Genomic DNA, 7,332 nt, shown 5'->3' with positions numbered 1-7,332 from the left:
TATTTGGTAGATTTCACATTATTAATAGTCTCAAATCACATGGAAAAGATGAACCAAAAAAATAATGAACAAAAAACTCACTTGGAAGGTCTATGAGGATAAAGTCCATGTTAGAAGGTTGCTTAGATGTGTCTCAAAGCCCAGGAAGCTAAAGAACTTAACATTCTATCTCTGGATGAGCTTATGGGATCTCTTAAAGTTTATGAACATGAACTTAATGAGGAGGAGACTGTAAAAAATGGCAATTCCATTGCCCTAAAGGCAAGAAAAGCACACTTCTTGAGAGCATTCAAAGCTGGGGAATCATCTGAAGGACCTGGACCTTCAAAAGGAAGCAACTCAACAAAAATCTTGAGAAAGACAAGCCAGACTCAAAAGGTGAGAATGCACGTGCATGTTGAGTTTAACAAGCTTCGAAACTTCAAAGCATATTATCATGAACTAAAGCACAAAAAATGAGCTTGAACAAGAAGCGAAGACTAATGGATACATGGGAAGACATATATCTCTCATCATCTAATGAAGAGAGTGAAGTCAATGATGAGGCAAATTTGTGTTTCATGGTTGACACAGCCGCAAAAAGTGAAGAATCTATTGAAGATGTACCAACTTCTAACTTATTTTCCAAAGTGATTTTCAAGAACTTCAACATGATTCTTCCATAGTGTCATATGAATACAAGTATCTCAAGAAGATACTCTTCAAGTTATCTAAGGAACATGGCATAATGTGCATTAAAAATAAAGAGCTAATGGCTAAGAATGATAAACTTATCAAGGAGAATGTTAGTGAAATAATCAAAAGTAACACGATAAATGAGTTAAATAGTATTGACCAACTTTCGACAAAAAATATATCTTCTAGCATGCTAAAAAATTATAGAAGTTAAAAAATTCAGATATATTTTTCTAAGAGCATAAAGGCTCCCTCTAAGATTAGTAACAACTTGAGATTAAGTGGACATTAGGAACATATCAAACAGTTTACATATCATAGAAAAGTTCTTTAGATATAAATGTACTAGAGTAAAACTAGTTTGCAAGACATGTATATATCAGAGTTGAAGTGTTAAATAATAAATATTAGAATAAGTTATGTACTTAGCACACATATCTGTGGATGTTCTCGGTTCGAACAAAATTGTCTCAAGTGCGAATATACTTGTGGGAAACCAAAAAAGATTATGTACTGAAGTGGGAAGCTTTATAAATATCAGAGTTTAGTCGCTTAAGGGTTAGTTTGAGAGTTGGATTTTGGAGGGAAAGAAAGGAAAATGGATGGCTTGGGAGTTTCTCACAAGTATATTTCATAGCTCCCAAGCCTTCGTTTTTCCTTCATTCCTCTTCAAAATCCAACTCCCAAACAAACCTTAACCAATCTTCACTTTGTAATTAAAACTTTTAACTTTCTTATCTTCATTATACATGCTTACATATATATATATATATATATATACATGAAGAAGAGCAACATGAAAATAGTTATGATAGTCTTTTAGCCAAGGTGGAGATTTATTAAATATTGGCTTAAAAGAAAAAGAGAATGATGTGGCAAAAGAAGTGGCTATGATGAAACATTCTTGTGGCCAAGTAAAATGAGTGGCTATAGTGTAACCTCTTTTGTAGCCAATGAGAAGAAGAGGTTGTGGTGAAGCATCTTTGTTTTTGGCCATAGGATCCTCAAGGCTTTGGCTATAAATAGGAATGCTCCAAGCCATTGTAAGACACACCAATATTCTAGCCTTAGTGCATATTCTCTCTTCTTCTCTTGTTCTAATATTGTGAGGAATATTTTAGTGTTTAAGATATAAGTGAGTGAGAGTGATATTGGGTGTACTTGGGTTTTGGGAAGTGAGTGAAACACTTGAGTGAACTTGTAATTCTCTTTTATCATAGTGATAATATCATTGTTGCTCTTCAACCGTGGACGTAGGCAAATTGCTGAACCACGTTAATTTCTCGGTGTCATTTTCTCTATTATATTTTCTCCATATGTCTTCCGCATCAACAAACTGGTATCAGAGCTCGTAGAGCTCTTGCATGCTAAGCCGTACGATCTAAAAGAAAATTCTTAGTATGCTCTGTGTTTGCAGCATTGTCTGATCTTACACACCAGAAAAGAATTGTTCTTGTTACTAGAAAGGTATAATAGTGTGAAAGTGCATGTCTAGGAAAGTTCTGTCTTAGGAAAGACCTGGTATTTAAGCGTGTCTGTTAAGACCCACCTCTCTTTCCTGGGAGCTTTCCTGGTGTATGTTCACGGACTACGATACTGTTCTGGTATACGGTTATCATGGCGAGTGCTAAATTTGATTTGGAGAAATTTAATGGAGAAAATGATTTCAACCTATGGCGATTGAAGATGAAGGCTCTACTAGTTCATCAAGGCTTGGGAAAAGCCTTGGAAGGTAGAAACAAGTTACCACAGAGTCTGACCGAGGACGAGAAGGATGAAAACCTGGAAAAAGCACATAGTGCAATTTTGTTGTGCTTGGGAGATGAAGTTCTACGAGAAGTGTCAGATGAAACTACAGCTGCTTCATTATGGTTGAAGCTGGAAAGCCTGTATATGACGAAGTCACTCACCAACAGGCTGTATTTGAAGAAAAGAATATATACCCTTCAAATGCAGGAAGGAAAACCCATAAAAGATCATCTGGATGAATTTAACAAAATTATTCTTGATCTAAAGAATATTGATGTTAAAATTGAAGATGAAGACCAAGCAATTCTTCTACTATGTTCCCTTCCAAGTTCTTATGAGCACTTCATCGACACCATGATGTATGGTCGAGAAGATCTGACCTTAGACGAAGTAAAGGCGGCGTTGCACTCAAAAGAACTGAAGAAAAGAGTATCATATTCGAGATCTGAAGGCTCAGGTGATAGTCTTTTTGCCAGAGGAAGAACAGAGAGGCGAAATCAATTTGGTGAAAGAGGGAAATCTAGGTCCAAGTCTAAAGCGAAACCTAGAAAGTATAAATGTTTTCATTGTCATAAGGAAGGTCATATAAGAAAGAATTGTCCAGAGCGCAAAGGCAAGGAAAAGATTTGTGAATATGGAGATGCAGCTGTAGCAAATGACTATGATAGTGCAGATGCACTAATAGTCTCAGAGCACGATTCAAAAGATGAATGGGTACTTGATTCTGGATGCTCATATCACATGTGTCCCATTAAGGATTGGTTTTCAACTTACCAACCCTTAGATGGGGGCAAGGTCCTTTTGGGAAATAATGCTCCCTGCAAGGTCATTGGCATCGGCTCAATTAGAATCAAGATGTTCGATGGAATCGTAAGGACGTTGACAGATGTAAGGCATGTTCCAGAATTGAAGAAAAATCTGATTTCCTTGGGAACACTAGATTCAAAAGGTTATAGCTACAAAGGTGAAGGTGGAGCTATAAGAATATCTAAAGGCGCTATGGTTGTAATGAAAGGAAAGAAAGAGAATAGTCTCTACATGCTACAAGGAAACACAATCACGGGTGTTGCTGCTGTCTCATCAACAAGTGATTATGATGTCACCAAATTGTGGCATCTAAGAATGGGTCATGTTAGTGAAAGAGGCCTAGCCGAGTTGGCCAAGCAAGGATTGCTATGTGGTCAACAAGTCGGGAAGGTAGACTTCTGTGAACATTGCATTTTTGGGAAGCAATGTCGAATAAAATTCAACAATGCAGTTCATCGAACAAAAGGCACGTTGGATTATGTACATTCTGACTTGTGGGGTCCTTCCCAAGTACCTTCTCATGGTGGTAGGAGATATATGCTAACTTTCATTGATGATTATTCAAGGAAGGTTTGGATCTTCATTTTGAAACACAAAAGTGAAGCATTTGTGAAGTTCAAGCAGTGGAAAACCTTGATCGAAAAGCAAACTGGGAGGAAGATCAAGCGACTGAGAACTGACAATGGCCTAGAGTTTTGTAGCAGAGAATTCGGAAACTTTTGCAAGGATCATGGTATTGTCAGACATTATACTGTGAGGCACACTCCTCAACAAAATGGACTTGCAGAACGGATGAACAGAACCTTACTTGAAAGGACAAGGTGTATGTTGTCAAATGCTGGATTGCCAAAACAATTCTGGGCGGAAGCTGTCAATACAGCTTGTTACTTGATCAACAGATGTCCATCAACGGCTATTGACTTTAAAACTCCAGAAGAGATGTGGTCGGGTGTTCCTGCAAATTATGATAATTTGAGGATATTTGGTTGCCCTGCATATGCTCATAACAAAGAAGGAAAACTTGATGCAAGAGCATTGAAATGCATTTTTCTTGGATATCCTGATGGTGTAAAAGGATATAAGTTGTGGTGGCCAGAGAAAAGAAAATGTATTATCAGTAGGGATGTTACTTTTAATGAAGCTGAAATGCTAAAGCCTCATAAAGAGTCTTCAAGTGAAAACAAAGACCCTAGTATCTCGGAGAAGGTGGAGTTTGAGGTGGAGTTTGAGGTGGAGCCAACGAAGGAAAATACATTTGATCAAGAAGAAGAAGTTCATGATGCATCTACTAGTAGTGATGTATCCCAATTGCAACATTATCAGTTGGCTAGGGATAGGCAAAGGAGACATATAAAACCTCCTGAGAAATATGGTTATGCTGATCTGGTGTCTTATGCTCTAAATGTTGCTGATGATATCAGCAATTGTGAGCCACAATCATATGAAGAAGCTATCAACAATAAAGAAGCTTCCAAATGGATTTCTGCCATGAGAGAGGAAATTGAGTCTCTTCATAAGAATCATACTTGGGTTCTTGAGAAACGACCAAAGTCTCAAAAGGTTGTTGGATGCAAATGGGTCTTCAAGAAGAAGGAAGGAATTCCTGGAGTTGAAGATGCAAGATTCAAAGCGCGATTAGTGGCCAAAGGTTTTACACAAAGAGAAGGAATTGATTTCAATGAAGTTTTCTCCCCTGTGGTAAAACATAGCTCTATTCGCATCCTACTTGCCATTGTAGCTCAATTTGATATGGAACTTGAGCAACTAGATGTCAAAACAGCATTCTTGCATGGTGAGTTGGAGGAACAAATCTATATGAAACAACCTGAAGGATTTGAAGTTCAAGGGAAGGAAGATCATGTTTGCTTACTGAAGAAATCCTTATATGGCTTAAAACAATCTTCTAGACAGTGGTATCGACGGTTTGACACCTTCATGCTCGAAAATGGCTATTGTAGAAGTGAGCATGATAGTTGTGTCTACTACAAGAAGCTGGCAAATAAGTCATTTATCTATCTCCTTCTTTATGTTGATGACATGTTGATCGCATGTAAGAACATGTCAGAAATAAAAAGCTTAAAAGCTCAATTGAGCTCAGAGTTTGAAATGAAGGACTTAGGAGCTGGAAGGAAAATTCTAGGAATGGAGATTCAGAGAGATAGAAAAGAAGGGACGCTCTTTCTATCACAAAAGAAGTATATTGAGAAAGTGTTGGAACGATTTGGCATGCAAAATGCTAAACCAGTCACTACTCCATTGGCGTCTCATTTCAAACTTTCAATGGCCTTGTGTCCACAAACTGAGAGCGAAAATGAGGAGATGTCAAGTGTACCTTATGCTAGTGCAGTTGGCAGTCTTATGTATGCCATGATATGCACTAGACCAGATATTGCACAAGCAGTAAGTGTGGTAAGTAGGTATATGGCAAGTCCTGGTAAAGTTCACTGGAAGGCTGTGAAGTGGATTATGCGCTACCTAAAGGGTACCATGGATATTGGCTTATTGTATGGAAAAGTCAAAGGTGTTGGAAGTAAGGTCATCGGATATGTTGACTCAGATTATGCCGGAGATTTGGATAAGCGAAGATCACTCACTGGATATGTTTTTACACTGTGTGGTTGTACTGTTAGTTGGAAAGCAACACTACAATCAATTGTTGCTTTATCTACAACTGAAGCGGAGTACATCGCAGTAACAGAAGCTGTAAAGGAAGCCATTTGGGAGAAAGGTCTAATTGAAGAGTTGGGTATACAACTAGAAGAAACAACCATCTACTGTGATAGTCAAAGTGCTATACATCTCACAAAAAATCCAATGTATCATGAAAGAACAAAACATATTGATGTTCGGATGCACTTTATCAGAGATATCATTGAGAAAGGAATTGTTAAAGTGGAGAAAATACCCAGTGCAAATAATCCTGCTGACATGATGACGAAACCAGTTCCAACAACGAAGTTCAGGCATTGTCTGGACTTGATTGATGTCCAGAATCTCTAGTGGGCATGAAGAAGAGCAACATGAAAATAGTTATGATAGTCTTTTAGCCAAGGTGGAGATTTATTAAATATTGGCTTAAAAGAAAAAGAGAATGATGTGGCAAAAGAAGTGGCTATGATGAAACATTCTTGTGGCCAAGTAAAATGAGTGGCTATAGTGTAACCTCTTTTGTAGCCAATGAGAAGAAGAGGTTGTGGTGAAGCATCTTTGTTTTTGGCCATAGGATCCTCAAGGCTTTGGCTATAAATAGGAATGCTCCAAGCCATTGTAAGACACACCAATATTCTAGCCTTAGTGCATATTCTCTCTTCTTCTCTTGTTCTAATATTGTGAGGAATATTTTAGTGTTTAAGATATAAGTGAGTGAGAGTGATATTGGGTGTACTTGGGTTTTTGGGAAGTGAGTGAAACACTTGAGTGAACTTGTAATTCTCTTTTATCATAGTGATAATATCATTGTTGCTCTTCAACCGTGGACGTAGGCAAATTGCTGAACCACGTTAATTTCTCGGTGTCATTTTCTCTATTATATTTTCTCCATATGTCTTCCGCATCAACATAAACAATTAAGCACTCTTCACTTTGATGCTAAAACATTAAACTTTTTCTTCTTCTTTATACATAATTAAAATCAGATTTATTACTTTTCTACCAAAATTGATATCATTCGAAAAGGACAAGGAAAAGAAAAGATAAGACAGAGAAAATATCATAAATTTGAAATATCAAGTTACAATTGATGAACATCACATAGAGTACATTGATTGATACAGAAAACGAAAAATCTAGGAGTCTAAAAGTTCTAATGGTTGTGGAGGCCTAGAGTCTTTAACAATAGCATACACTTTTCCTTTTGTCTAGATAGAAACAGATGCCACTCTAGTTGAGTTATAGGACTCTGTTCTTTAACTGATCAAGTGAGGGATTTCCTCCTCTTCTTCAACAACCATTTGATATGAATCCACCAAGGCCCATCAATAAGGAAGAGATAAGTGGGCTAGGAGGGCCCATGACCCGGTCCAGAACCAAGAAAGCACACCAAACTCTCAACCTATTAGTGGAAGAAGTGATCAAGTCAACAAAGCCCAGCAAGGAAATCAG

The sequence above is a fragment of the Lupinus angustifolius genome, chromosome LG14 (assembly GCF_001865875.1).
Source record: "Lupinus angustifolius cultivar Tanjil chromosome LG14, LupAngTanjil_v1.0, whole genome shotgun sequence".
NCBI lineage: Eukaryota > Viridiplantae > Streptophyta > Magnoliopsida > Fabales > Fabaceae > Lupinus > Lupinus angustifolius.
The sequence above is the reverse complement of the archived record's forward strand: the minus strand, read 5'-3'. Positions refer to the sequence as shown.